Genomic DNA, 15,233 nt, shown 5'->3' on the forward strand with positions numbered 1-15,233 from the left:
ACTCTAGAATAGAGGATTTTATATTTGATCCTAGAGGTGATAGGGAGCCATGGAGTTTATTGAGTAGGGTAGTGAAATGGTCAGACCTGTGCTTTAGGAAGAGCATTTTGACAGCTGAGTGGAGGATGGACTGGAGAGACTTATGGCAGGCAGAACAACCAGCAAAGTATTGCAGTAGTGTAGGAGTAAGGTAATGAGGCTCCAGCCTTCCCCTCCCTCTCCCTCTCCCCCTCTGGCCACGATGGTGGCAATGTCATAGGAGAGAGAGAGAGAAGGGAAGTATATACAGGAGATGTTATGAAGGTGAAATTAGTAGGCCTTGGCAAAATATTGGATGTGGGGAGGTGAGAGGTAGTGAGAAGTTGGAGATGATACTTAAGTTGAGAGCCTGAGGATTTGAGAAGAAGATGACAGTGATGAGAAAGTTCGGAAAAATAATGAGTTGAGTTTAATGCTGTTTACAGGACATTCATTTCAACATCTCTAATATTCAGTTGGAAATGCAAGATCAGAGGTCAGCAAAGAAGTCATTAGCTGAATAAGTAGATTTGAAAATTATCAGCATAGAAATGATCATTGAATCCATGGTAGCTTGATGAGATTGCCAAGTGAAATAGTATAAAGGAAGAAAGAAAGAAAGAGGGACCAGCTCAGAAACCTCTTAGACACCATAGGTAAGCAGGTGTAACCTGAATAAAGATCCTACAAAGGACCCTGAGAAGGTAGGAGGAGAACAAGAGGATAGGGCCCCAAAAACCTAGAGAGAAGAGAATATCAAGCAGAAGAGGGTGATTGGCAGTGTCAGAGGCTTCAGAGAATTGAATAAGGGTGAGAATTGAGAAAGGACAATTGGATTTGACAATTAAGAGATGGTAAGTTTGGAGAAAGAAGTTTTAGTTAAATGATAGAGTTGGAAGCTAGACTGTAGATAGTTAAGATAGTGAGAGGAGAGAAAATGGAGATCACTATTATAGAAGGTTTTCACAAGAAGTTTAGCCACAGAAGTCAGGAGAGATGTGGGACTATAATGAATCGAGGGGGGATTTTTGAGGTTGGGGTTTCATGGACATGATTGCAGGCAATAGGGAAGCAGCCACTAGACAGGGAAAGGTTGAAGCTAAATTATAGAGTGGGGATGATAGAGTAGGCAACCTTTTTTTTTTTAAAGAGTTCAAACTATTTTATAAAAGGACACTTTCAAAATATAAGAGTAAGATTAGTCAAAGTAGTATTAAATGTTTGTCAAATCTATTTTTTGTTTTAATACTGATACTGCCTCCAACCTGGTGAAGGCCCTCATCTTCTCATGCCCAGACTATTACAATAGCACCTTTATCTGCCTGACACAAGTCTCTTCTCACTTTAGTCCGTCTTCCACTCTGCTATCAAAATATTTTTTCTAAAACATACATCAGAAAAATGCAGCAAGAAAACATTGTCTACTAGTTAGGCATAGAGTGCTTTTTATTTTCTTAGTAAATATCAATCCAGGTTGATTTTTCTGTTTTTTTAATACTTTTTTACAAAGTATTTTTGTTATATTCTTTGTACCACCTTCCATGTAATTAATATACAGTACTGAAGCATCATATGCATAATTCACATAGGTAAATTCAACTATATGGAGTAGCCTAGAGTGATAGCTGCTTAGGCACATGACTTGTCAACATTAATGTGGTTCCCTCCTTTCTAACCTGGAGTACCCACTGCTAAGCAGAGCTAAGCCCAGTAACCTGGGCACAGGGGTTAGCCTCTTGGAGTCCAGTCAAGCTTCTAGGATTTTGTATGCCCCTGTTCCCTTAATCTTTCTTTTTCCTTTCAGACTTCTCTCTCAGTCCCAATCTCTGGGCATATTCACACCTCTGATACTGCCACCAGCCTAAGGCACAAGGACATTGAGCAAATCTTGTTATTGTAGCCCTGACTAGAGCTTTTATGATGGAGGGAAATGCCAGGCTCCAGTCCTAGTGACCCACGGTGTCCTTAGTAAGAAGGAGCTCTTCATTCTCCTCAGTTCAGCCTTTGGATTGTAAGGGAGTACTTTCTCCTTTGACAGTAAAAAATAAATGGCATTTCTAACTAATTAAAAGTTAAAGCATTAGCAAAGATCAAAAAGGCATTAAGCCACTGGAAGACATAAAGCATAAATTGCAATATCAAGTTCCAAATACTTAAACCTCCCACACATCTGAAGAATTTCTGCATGTGTGTTATCAAGTATCATCTTAATCAATACTCCTGTTAGCTAAAACACAGGGTTTTGTTTTGTTTTGTTTTTAATATCACTAGAATTCTACAATACATGGAATGTGTGTCCCTTGCTAGGTCTAAATGTACCTCTTCTGCTTGCCAAGAAATGCTTAATAAAAAGTCATATTGTCTTGAATAATGTTTACTAATTAAGTAGAGAAGTGTGATAATTTGACATAACCAAATTATGATCAAATAGAAGAGGAAACTAGTCAAGAAAAGAAAAATTTTGGCATCTTTTATGTTAACTGGACCAAAGTGCCCGTGACAGTCATTAAAAATGTCAAAAATGTGTCACATCTGACAGCTTAAACTTTGCTCATTTATTTAAAAAAAGTTTTTAAAGTTCTTTTATTAAGGCAGAATTTTTAAAAAAAAATACCTGGTACTGTGAATGATTTTTTAGAGAATGATACTGTGATTTCATTTGTCTCCTTGAAATTTATTGCCCCTTAAAAATAATTTAGTTTAAGCCCTCTTTTGCTGAGTCCTCAGTAAAAACTCAAACATTTTTAAGTTGCTTTTTAATTTTACTCTCTGCTCAGTTTCCATCTCATTAACTCTCCTCTCTAATGAGAGACAACTTGAAAGGTGTGCTAGATGTCTAGTGACAGGACCTGAGTTGAAATCCCATGCTGTGTGTGACTTCTGACAAATCACATAACAATTGCAGAACTCAGTCTCCTCATCTATAAAATGAAGAGATTAGACTAGGTGACCTCTAAGGTCCCTTTTAGCTCTAAGTCTACAATATCATCTTGACCCTATTTAAGAGAATAATATAGGATAGTCTCCAGATTGTCTTTCTACCTTCCTTTTGAATTCTCCTGTTGTGAAAGAAAGTTAGCCAGTCACTTAGAATCATAGACCTAGTGTACCTTAGATATAGTACAATTTATATCTATAAGAAATTTGAGATTTGCTAATGAAAAGGGTTCACCGTATCATAACTGTCTTTTTATTGCATTTGTCAAATAGAGATAATACTTTCACTCCTTTCTAAATATTGTTGTTGAGAGAATTAAACAAGATGCTTGTGTAAAGCACTTTATAAATGTTAGGTGCTGTTATTGCTTACATCCATATGGTTGTAAATATGCCTATCCTGTATTTAAGAAAAAAAAAAAAGAGATTCTTCACTGCCCTTGCAAAGAAGACTTGTCAAATAGCCCATGTAGTTCAGTTGCAAGAATTGTGCAAGGTTTGGGATTTTATTTTGTTTATTTTGTTTTGTTTTGAGTCTCCTTGTTCCAGTAATTATAGAAGTCTCTCAGGGCAAAGACTTCTTTTCCATGCTACACCTCCCATATACTTACTCCCAACCAGCTCAATCCCAACACACTCCATTCTCTTTCCTTCTCTGTCCTTACTTTCCATTACTGCCCTCTTTGACCCCTACTCACTTTTGTTTAAAAAAAAAAATGGCTTCATCTCTTCTTTTCACATTCTCCATCATCTTGTGTTTATGAAAATCTGCCTTTCAGTAATATTGCTTCGCTGGCCGTGCTTCTCTTTTTCTTATATTCTCTGACATTGTGCACCAGGAGGAGGTGTTATGTTCCTTGCTGCCATTTCTAGACCCTCTTTCTGCCACTGTCACTCAGAAGCCTCTCCTCCTTTGAGGGTGTCATCCAGTCCATATCCTCGTTGCTGTGATCAGTCAATGGATAAGCATTTAAGTGCCTGCTTTGTGCCAGGTTCTGAGCTGGAAGTACAAAGAGAAAAAGTAGTCCCTGTCCCCCAAAAACTGACGTTCTCTTAAGGGGAGAAAAAATCATAAACACATGTAAATTGATACAAACTATTTTCAAAATACAAGGTAATTTCAGAACAATTGCAATTGGCTGGAGTAGGGTTTGGGGTCAGGAATGGCCTTGTGTAGGAGGTATTACTTCAACTGTGTTTTTAAACAGTCTGGGATGTCTAAGAGGGAAAAATGAGGAAGGAGTACAATATAGGCATGAGAAGAGCCTGTGTAGTGGCCAAGCAATGGAACACCCTATTTGAGGGACAACAAGAAGACCTGTTTGGATGTTGAGTGTATGATGAGGCAATTAATGTGTAATAAACCTAGAGGGAAAGCTGGAACCAGATGGCGAAGTACTTTAAATGCCAAGCAGAATTAGACTTTATATAAAAAGAGTTAGATTTTATTTAGTGACATAGTCAAAGCTATGCTTTAGCATTATCACTTTGGCATCTTTGTGGAGGATAGATTGGAGAGAGAAAGTGAAGCCAATTGGGAAACTATGCAGTAGTCTAGGAGAAAAATAATAAGGGCTTGAACTAGAATGGTAATCATGTAAGTGGACAGAAGGGCACAAATGTGAGAGATGATATAGAGGCAAACAGTTTTTTCAAGCAGTTTGGCTGAGAAAGAGAGGAGAAAGGACAGTATCTTGAGGAGGTGGTAGTTATGCGAATGAATGTTTTGTAAGGATGGGGAACACAGGCCTACCAGAAACAAAGCCAGTTGATAGGGAGAGATTGGAGTTTGGGGGAGGAGAAGATGATCGAGGATGTAGTCTGCTAGAGAAGGCAGGAGATCAAGGCTATGTGTAGTGAGGTTTGCCTTGGTAAGAAGGGCCACCTCCCGTTCAGAGACTGGGAGAAAAGGAGAAGAGAGAAAAAGATGACCTTAAGGAGTTTTGAGGTGAAGATGATGGGAGAAGAAAAAACTTACATTGATTGGACTCAGATTTCTCAGTAAAGGTTCTCAACTCAGGGAAATGGGCGGAGGCTAGAGAAGGGAAGAGCAGGTTAGGGAATAGCTTCAGTGAAAAGTGAAATTGGGGAGCAGGGAAAAATAAAAAGACTGCCTAGCTATAGTGAGGTCCTAGTTGAAGCTGGATAATGTGAATTTATAATGATTCAGGCAACACAATTGTAAAACTTCTTCCAGCTGTATTCAATAGCTCATGAGCAGAAATGCAGTAGTCAAATGGTGGAAATAATCTATAGTTGGCATTTAGTAAGGGAAGAATGGCAATAGGACAAGCAACAAGGAATTCAGGAACAGAAGAGAATGTAGAGTTGAAGTGGCTATTAGGTTGAGATTGGGGGGGGGGGGGGGGGGAGAAACATGCAGTTGGAGCCATGATAATGACCTGAGAAAATAGTGAGAGAGGAAGGGGAATTGGAAGTCTTGATGAGGGCAAAGATTAGGTTTCAGAAGAAGAGAGTCATAAGAAGAGGTGGAATGATAGAGGGTTTTAGTCAAATAAGGGAATGTCAGAGTTCCTAATTAGGAAGTAGAACATTTATAGGTAATGATAAGATCTAGTATGTGACCATTCCTATGTGTGGCTGAGGTAGAAGAAGGAGTAGGTAATGGATTTAAGAAGGCTGACGAATTGGGAGGTTAGGGAGTTTGAAGTATCATCTCTCTGGATGTTAAATCCCGTTAACATGAGGGTAGGAGTTTATTAGGAGGGGAAGATTGTGTTGAGCTCCTTGAAAAATGAGGAAGAATGACCTGCAGGTCAATAGAATGATTTTGCTTATTTGGACCTCTTGCCAAGCTTTCTGAAAATTTGTTTTTCTCTTCAGCTGCTTCTCACTATTTTATGAAGCAAATTGTTTATAATCTTCTACTAGCCTGAGTAACGTCTTATCAACAAGTTTGTACTCTAAAGATTTATGAGTGAATTTTATCAACCATTCAAAGAATAATTGATACCAATATTACACCAGTTATCTGCAAAGAGAAGGAAAGAAGAGATTCTTCAAAACTCCTTCTATGACACAACCATGGTCCTGATACCTAAACCAGGAAGAGATAAAGCAGAGAAAGAAAAGTATAGACTAGTATCTAGTATCAGAACAAAATATTGAATCCAGTGTTAGCAAAAAAAAAAGATATAGCGACATATTGGAAGGACTATACACTATCACCAGCTTGGATTTACACCACAAATATAAAGTTGATTCAATATTAGGAAAACTGTAAACATAGGACCACATTAATTGCATTATTATATCAAGAGGTGTAGAAAAAGCTTTTGACAAAATTTAGTTTTCATTTTTATTTTAGACACTAAAACTTGCAGGACTAAACTGTCCTTTTTTAAATATAATAAATTATATCTAAAACTAAGAGCTAGCATTACTATAATGGGTAATTGCTAGAGGCCTCTCCAATAAAATCAGAGATAAAGCAAGGATATTCATTGTCACCTCTTTTATTTTATATAAATAATGAAATTCTAGCTGTAGCAATAAAACAAGAAAAAGAAATTGAGGAAATAAGCGTGGTCAAAGAGAAAACAAAATTACCAGGTTTTTTTTTTTTTTGGTTTTTTTTTTTTGAATAGGAAAAGTACAATTGTATTTCCACTAGCCTATAACTGAAATTTAACACCATTCAATTATGAACTTTAAAAAAATATTCTGAGATGGGGTCTTTAGGCTTTATTAGGCTGACAAATGCCTGCATGTCACAAAACCAGTTAAGAACCATCTGTCCAGTGTCTAATCTCCTATACCACATCTCATCTATGTGGGAAATTATAATCCTTTAATTCCTATCCATACCATTCTGTCTTACTTGCCTTATTCTTTCAAATTGAGCTATATTTATGAAAAAGTACAATTCCTTTTTTTATTGAGTATTGTATTTTTCCCAAGTTATATGTAAAAATAATTTTTAACATTCGTTTTTAAAACTGAGTTCCAAATACTCTCCCTTCTGCCCCCCCCATTGAGAAGGCAAGCAGTTCAGTATAGGTTATACATATGTAGTCATGCAAAACATTTCCATATTATTCATGTTGTGAAAGAAAACAGACCAAAAAAAAAAGCAAGAAAAATAAAGTTTTTTAAAAAGTATGTTTTAATCTGTGTTCAAACGCCATCAGTTCTTTCTGTGGAGATGGATAGCATTTTTCATCATAAGTCCTTTAGAGTTGTCTTGGATCATTGCATTGCTAAGAATAGCTAACTCATTCACAGCTGATCATTGTACAATATTGCTGTTACTTTGTACATACTGTATTTTACTTTTCATCAATACATGTCTTTCCAGGTTTCTTCTTACAGCATCCTGCTCACCATTTGTTATAGCACTATAGTATCCATCATAATCACATAGCACAGTCTGTTCAGACATTCCTCAATTGATGGGCATCCCCTCAATTTCTAATTCTTTGGTGCTAGAAAAGAACTGTTATATATATTTTTGTACACATAAGTCATTTCCCTTTTTGTTTCGTCTTTTTTTTAAAATCTCTTTTGGAATACAGGCCTAGTTGTGGCATTGTTAGGTCAAAAGGTATGTATGGTTTTATAGTCCTTTAGGCAGTTTCAAATTGTTTTATAGAATTGTTGAATCAGTTCATAACACCACCAACAGTGCATTAATATCTCATTTTTCCTACATGCCCTCCAACATTGGTCATTTTCCTTTTCTATACTATTAGCCCATCTAATAGGTATGAGAAATAACTCAGAATTGTTTTCATTTGTATTTCTCCAATCAATAGCGATTTAGAGCATTTTTTTTCATATGGCTATAGATAGCTTTGATAATTTTTTCTAAAAACTTTTAATATCTTTTGATCATTTTTGGGGAATGGCTTTTGTTTTTAGAAATTTGATTCAGTTTTCTGTATGTTCAAAAATGAGGCCTTTATCAGAGAAACTTACTTTAAAAATGTTTTTTTCTTTATTTTTTTTATTTTAAAATTTTGATTTTTTAAAAAATTTTTTTAGTTTTCAACATTCACTTCCACAAGATTTTGAGTTCCAAGTTTTCTCCCCCTCTCATCCCTCCCCTATCCCAAGATGTCATGCTTTCTGTATACCCCTTCCCCTAATCTGCCCTCCCTTCTACCTCACCCCTCCTCTTATCCCCTTCACCTTCTATTTTCCTGTAGGGCAGGATAGATTTCTATACCCCATTTCCTGTATTTCTTATTTCCCAATTGCATGTGAAAACGATTTTTTTAACATGTGTTTTTAAAAGTTTGATTTCCAAATTTCCTCACTTCCTCCTTTCCCACCCACCCTCATTGAGAAGGTAAGCAACTCAATACAGGTTATACATGTGTAGTCATGCAAAACACTTCTATAGTAGTCATGTTGTGAAAAACTAAATATATTTCCCTTCATACTATCCCGCCCCCCATTTACTCTATTCTCTCTTTTGACCCTATCCCTCCTCAGAAGTGTTCGCTTCTGATTACTCCTTCCCCCAATCTGCCCTCCCCTTTATTATCCCCCTGCTCTCTTGTCTCTTTCCCCTCCCCCCCATTTTCCTGTAGGGTAAGATAGATTTGCATACCCAATTGAGTGTGTATGTTATTCCCTCCTTAAGCCAAATCCTATGAGAATAAGATTCACTCATTCCCTCTCACCTTTCCCCGTTTCCCCTCCACTGTAAAAGCCTTTTCTTGTCTGTTTTATGTGAGATAATTTACCCCATTCTACCTCTCCCTTTCTTCTTCTCCCAGTATAATCCTCTCACCCCTTAATTTTATTCTTCAGATATTCAGATATCACCCTTTCATCTTCAACTCACCCTGTGCCCTCTGTCTATCTATCTATCTATTTATCTCTCTCTTTCTATATATATACACACACACACACACACACACATACATATACATACAATTTTTAGCCTCCAACTACCCTAACACTGACAAAGGTCTCATGAGTTACAAATACCATCTTTCCATGCAGGAATGTAAACAGTTCAACATTATTAAGTCTCTTATGATTTCTCTTTCCTGTTTACCTCTTCATGTTTCATTTAAGTGTTGTATTTGAAAGTCAAATTTTCTACTCGGCTCTGGTCTTTTCATCAAGAATGCTTGAAAGTCCCCTGTTTCACTGAATGACCATTTTTTTTCCCATGAAGGATTATACTCAGATTTGCTGGGTAGGTGATTCTTGGTTGTAATCCTATCTTCTTTGCCCTCTAGAATATTATATTCCATGCCCTGTGGTCCCTTAAAGTAGAAGCTGCTAAATCTTGTGTTATCCTGATTTGTGTTTCCACAATACTTGAATTGTTTCTTTCTGGCTGCTTGCAATATTTTCTCCTTGACCTGGGAACTCTGGAATTTGGCTACAGTATTCCTAGGAGTTTTCCTTTGGGGATCTCTTTCAGGAGGTAATCAGTGGATTCTTTCAATTTCTATTTTGCCTTCTGGTTCTAAAATATCAGGGCAGTTTTCCTTGATAATTTCTTGAAAGATGATGTCTAGGGTCTTTTTTTAATCATGGCTTTCAGATAGTCCAATAATTTTTAAATTCTCTCTTCTAGATCTATTTTCCAGGTCAGTTGTTTTTCCAATGTGATATTTCACATTGTCTTCTATTTTTTCATTCTTTTGAATTTGTTTTACAGTGTCTTGATTTCTCATAAAGTCACTAGCTTCCAATTGCTCCATTCTAATTTTTAAGGAAGTATTTTCTTCAGTAAGCTTTTGGACTTTCTTTTTCATTTGGCCAATTTTGCTTTTGAAGGCATTCTTCTCCTCATTGACTTTTTGGACCTCTTTTGCCATTTGGGTTAGGCTATTTTTTAAGGTGTTATTTTCTTCAGTATTTTTTTGGGTCTCCTTTAGCAAGCTGTTGACATATTTTTCATGATTCTCTTGCATCACTCTCAGTTTTTCTTCTCCTTCCCTTACTTGCTTCTCAGAATCCTTTTTGAGCTCTTTCATGGCCTGAGACCAATTCCTATTTTTCTTGGAGGCTTTGGATGTAGGAGCTTTGACTTTGTTGTCTTCTTCTGGTTGTATGTTTTGATCTTCTTTGTCACCAAAGAAAGATTGTATGGTCTGACTCTTTTTGCACTACTTGCTCATTATCTTAGCCAATTACTTGAGTTATAAATTCTTTGTTAAGGTAGAGGTCTGCTTCCAGTGTGGAGAATGTATTGTCCCAAGCTGCAGGGATTTTCTGCCGCTGTTTTCAGAGATACTTCTAAGGACCTGAAAATTTTCAGTTCTTCCAAGATGCTGTGATCAAGGATGAGATGTTTACTCCTTTTCTGGCCTGTGCTCTCCTCTATGAGTGACCACAAGCTCTCTTTTCTGTCTTGGAAGTGTAAGGAGGATTTCCTCTTCCCTGCCACCATGCCAGCACTCCTCCTCACCCCAGGACTGCCACCCAGAACTCTGACCCAGATCCAAGCACGGGCAAAGCAAGAGAATCCTGCACCAGCAGAGAGATCCCTGCAATCCCTCTCTAATGAGCCACTCGATTCCCCCTCAGCTCTGGAGCCAGCTGCCGCCCCAGGGCCATGCTCGGGGAGTGGGTCTGGGACCCCACGCTTCTTTCTCACCGCAGACACAGACTTTTCCCACTGACCTTCTAAGTTGTCTTTGGCATTCGTGGGTTGAGAAGTCTGGAAACTGCCACAGCTACCTGTGATTCAATCCTCTGAAACCTGCTCCAGGTTCGCTGAGGCCTGTTTTGCCTGCATGCCCATGCCGAACTACGCTCCTCTTCCTGCCAGGCGCGTTATAGCTTTCTGATCTACCATTCAGGCTGTCTTGGGCTAGAAATTTGTTTCACTCTGTCTTTTTGTGGATTCTGCTGCTTTAGAATTTGTCTAGAGCCATTTTATAGGTAATTTTTTATAGGTATTTGGAGGGGTTTGGGAGAGAGCTCAAGCAAGTCACTGCTTTTACTCCACCATCTTCAAAATTACCAGTTTTTGTAGGTAACATGATCATTTAGAGAACCTTAAGAGATTCAACCAAAAATAAACAAAGCAATAAATAACCAGTAAAATGTCAGGCTACAAAATTAAAACACAAAAATCATCAGCCTTTCTATATAACAAAACTCAAGTGATAGAGATAGAAGAAATCCCATTTAAAATAACTACAAATTTTGTAAAATATCTGCCATCTTTGCATCCCTAATACTTAGCATGGTGCCTGGCACATGATAGGTATTTAATAAATGCTGGTTGATTGAGTTTACCACTAAAACAAACAAAAAAATTCTATATCCTTCCTTCTCTCCTGAGCTTACCAAATGCCTGTTAGACACCTCAAACTGAATGTCCTAGAAGCATTTCAAACTCAGTATAACCAAAATAGAACTCATTATCTTTCCCCAAAATCTTCCACTCTTCCAAATTTACCTGTAACTATGTAGGGTACCACCATCCTCACAGTCACTCAGGCTTATAACCTTCTTGTTATCATCTTCTCTTCATTTGCACTCTTATGTATATCCAATTTGTTGCCAAGACCTGTTATTTTAATCTCTCATATGCAACCCTTATTACTTAATTCTTGGACTCTTCCAACATCCTTCTGGTTGGTTTCCTTGCCTTAAATTTCTCCCTGCTCCATTCTGTTCTCTCAATTGCCAAAGTAATCTTCCTGGAGTTCGGTTCTCACTGTATCATTCCTTTTCCCAGTAAATGCTAATGGTTCCCTATTACTTTCAAAATCAAATACAAATCTTTTTGGTTTTTAAAGCACTTCATAATCTGGCCCCTCCTTCCTTTTCTTGTACTCTTCCACACATTCTACCATCTAGTGATATTGGCTTTATTGTATGTCCTCACAGGAGACACTCTACCTCCAGACTGTGCATTTCGCTGGCTGTGCCCCATGCCTGGAATACTCTTGTTCCTCATCTCTGCCTTAGTTCAAATTCTGCCCTCTGTAAGAGGCCTTTCGAAGTCCCACTTACTGCTGGTATCTCCCTTCTAAGATTACTTCCCATTTACATTGAGTATATGTTAATGTGTAGTTAGTTGTTTACATGTTGTCTGCCTCATTAGAATTGGAGTTCCTTGAAAATATGTCTATGTTTTTGCCTTTTTTTATATTCCTAGCAATTAGCACAGTGCCTGGTTCATATTAAATATTAAATATTTGTTGACTATTTGACTAAATACCAAACTACTTTACACAAAGAGGGACAGACTAAATCATTGAAAGGATATATTAATTATTCATAGTTGGATAGAGCCAACATAATAAAAATTGTAATACAACCTAAATAACTACAAATTCAATGCAATGTCAGACTACCAAAGTGTTACTTTATACAACTAAAAGAAAAAATAGCAGAATTCATTTGGAAGAACAAAAGGTCAAGTATCTCAAGGGAATTTTTTTTAATAGAAAGTAACAAGGCCTTTGTTGTTGAGTCATTTTTCAGTCATGTCCAACTCTTTGTGACCCCATTTGGGGTTTTCTTTGCAAAGATCCTGTAATGGTTTGCTAATTCCTTCTCCAGTTCATTCTACAGATGAGGAAACTGAGGCAAACAGGGTTAAGTGACTTGCCCAAGGTCATACAGCTACTAAGTGTCTGAGGCCAGATTTGAACTCAGGAAGATGAGTCTTCCCGACTCTAGGCTCACCCCTCTGTCCACTGCACCACCCAGCTGCTTCCTATAAAGAGGATCTAGCATTCTCAAATTATCTGATAAAGTAACAATCATGAAAAACTATTTTGTGCTGGTTAAAAAAATAGAAAGTTTAATTAGTGTAACCAACTCAGTATATAAGATTCAAAGACTAAGACTCATAACAATAGCTAGTGTTTATATAGCATTTTTAAGATTTTTCAAAGCACTGTACGTATGTTATAAAGCAGTAAGATTTATTATTCAACAAAACTGCTGGAAAACTAGAAAGCAACTACAAAAGTTAGGTATGGAACTGTAGCTCACACTATTTACACAATAAGAGCCAAATGGATACCTGACTTAGATATAAAAAGTTACAATTGAAGTAGAGAAACAAGAAAGACTTACTGATCAAACTTACATAGAGAAGATCACAATGGAAAAACTCGAAATTTTCTTTAACATTAAAATTGAAAAATCTTTTGCACAAATAAAAGTTAAGATGAGAAGGGAAACAGCTCCCTGGGGAAAATTTTTTATAGCACGTTTCTTTGATAATGGTCTGATATAGGAAAATTGATGCAAGGCTGTAAAAATAAAAGCTGTTCCCCAGTGGATAAATGGTCAAAGAATATGAATAAACAATTCTCCAGGGAAGAAATCCAAGCAATCAACAACTACATGAAAAATGCTCTAAAATCACTAATAAGAAAAATAAATTAAAACAACTTCAAAGTTTTATGTCATACTCATCTGATTGGCAAAGATGTCAGAAAAGAAAAATGACAGTTGGATGGGCTGTGGGAAAATTGGCGTACTAATCCACTGTTGGTGTGCCTGTGAAGTGATTCAACCATTCTCAAAAGCAGTTTGGAAGTATACTCAACAAGTCACTGAGCATAAAACCCTTTCACCCGGTGATATCACTACTAAGCCTATGCCCAGAGAGATCAGAAGAAAGAGAGAAGGGACTATATGTGCAAAAATATTCATAGAGGCACATTTGTTATGGCAAAAACTGGAAACAAACTAGGTGCCAATTGACTTAGGCAATGACTGAACAAATAATGGTACATGAATGAAATAGAATATTATGTTGTAAGGTGATGACAGAAGGGACAGATTGAGGGAAATCTGGGAGAACTCCAATGAACTGATACAGAGTAGAATGAGCAAAACAATGTAAACGATTTGTACAATGACTAAAATAAACGCTATAAAGGAAAACTGACTTGAAGGATTTAAGAAGTGTGATCAACAATGCCCATTTATGACAGTAGAAGACTGATGATCATTTCATGCTTCCCACTTTTTGATGAGAAATGAGTCCTACATTTTCAGATGTGGCTAATATATGAATTTTTTTTAATATTTCATTTGTTACAAGGAAGGGCTTTTTCTTTTTTCTTTTGGGAACAGAGGGAGAAATGAGGAGGTAATGATAGCGATACTAAACAAAAAGGAAACGAAGAAAAGAACAGTGAATCATTTTAAAAAATAAACAGATGAGAGCAGAAGGAAATTTAAAAGGACCGTAAATCAGCGGTGTAGTATTGGAACTTCTGTCACATGTTAAATTTATTTAAAGAAACAAGCTGCATTTAGAGATTCATGGTTTTATGTACAGTCCTGTTTTTCTATTCTCTATATAGGGAATATTCATTTTTTTATGTTTGTCTCATTCATAGTAATAAAGAATAGAAAGAAAAAAGAAAATAAACAGATTATTGGTAGCAAGCTAGAAACTGCAATCCTTAATCACTAATAAAAAGACTAACCAATGTTCTTATCATTGAAAGCTTATCATTGAAAGCCTCTCATTTGGAAGGAATATGACTTCCTTTTCATTTATCGTCAGTTAAGTAGAAAATGATTTCCTGTGTCCTTTGGTAGCATAAAGAGTCTTCTGTTGCCTTCACTGAAAACATCATGAAATCTACTCTTTTATCCCAGAACAAACTTTTATTTCCAGCATAAGAACAAGCAGGAAGCCTTTTAGAATTTTTGTCTTTTTGCTTCTCTGTGTTAACATGTAAAATTTGTGTGTTGATCTACATATTTTATGAAGCCAGGGATTTGGATTTGAAGAGAGATGAACAAGAAACTATGTAGTAGTTCTAACTGTCTCTGAAGTTACAGAACCTCCAGTTGATATGTGTGATTGCTTAGAGTAAAATAAGAAGTAAAGTCCTATTGTGGAATAGAAGCACTAGTGTAACAAGGTCCTTCTTTGATTTAACTCAAATTTTTATTTTCTTGTTTATCCTTTTGATGTATGCCTGTTCTTCAATTTGCTTTTCTACTTATAAATCATATTTTTCTGAGCTATAAGCTGTAATATCTCAATGAGCTTTCAAGTTATTTGTGAAGGAATTTTTTGACATCATCTTTAACTGATCAGTTAAATCCACAGTTATATAATAGGCACCCACTAGGAATTCAATTCTGTATACTCAAGTTATAAAACCTTTATGAGGAGAAATTTAGTAAGCATCTGTATAGCTATTTCTTCAGGAGTGCTGGACCTGAGTTCAAATCTCTGTTCTGACATTGATGAGTTGTGTCTGCAAGTCACTTACCCTCTGTCTTAGCTTCCTCATCTATAAAATAGGGGGTGACAATATTTGCACTACCTACTTCATGGGTTTGTTGTAAGA

At 36.7% G+C, this 15,233-nt stretch overlaps 1 protein-coding gene across 8 annotated transcripts in view; it reads left to right on the forward strand.

Moving 5' to 3' along the window:
• TANC2 (tetratricopeptide repeat, ankyrin repeat and coiled-coil containing 2) overlaps positions 1-15,233 on the forward strand; it is a 519,058-nt gene that overhangs the window by 373,240 nt on the left and 130,585 nt on the right. The window lies entirely within an intron of this gene.

Source organism: Vombatus ursinus, unplaced genomic scaffold (assembly GCF_900497805.2).
Source record: "Vombatus ursinus unplaced genomic scaffold, bare-nosed wombat genome assembly UNPS02014801.1, whole genome shotgun sequence".
In the NCBI taxonomy this organism is placed as follows: domain Eukaryota; kingdom Metazoa; phylum Chordata; class Mammalia; order Diprotodontia; family Vombatidae; genus Vombatus; species Vombatus ursinus.